The following is a 342-nucleotide window of genomic DNA, read 5'->3' as shown; positions in this document are numbered from 1 at the left end:
ACAAGCCCCGCCCTCGTCCCACTAGTATTGGCCGATTCAAATGGACCTTTTATTCCTATTGGCTAACTGAAGTGCCAAGCACTGTGTGGCGTCCAGACAAGCCGCGAAGGCCCCAAATTCGATCTAATCCCGCCCCCTTCCTGGAGAGGGAAGGTCCAGGGACTTTCTCCCCTCCCCTACCCACAAAATCTCGGCGATGATTGGACAGGAGGAGAACCTGCCCCGAGATCGCTACAAGTCAGGCCATCACTTTAAAAAGTTACCATGATGGAGGGAAATGCTCACTCTGGAGGAGTTAGAACTTGCAAACCAAGGACAGATTCTCATCGGTATCATTCGCGC

This window comes from Heterocephalus glaber, unplaced genomic scaffold, assembly GCF_053883595.1.
Source record: "Heterocephalus glaber isolate CG9 unplaced genomic scaffold, H.glaber_assembly_v1.0 deba00000937, whole genome shotgun sequence".
In the NCBI taxonomy this organism is placed as follows: domain Eukaryota; kingdom Metazoa; phylum Chordata; class Mammalia; order Rodentia; family Bathyergidae; genus Heterocephalus; species Heterocephalus glaber.
Note: the sequence above shows the minus strand (reverse complement) of the source record.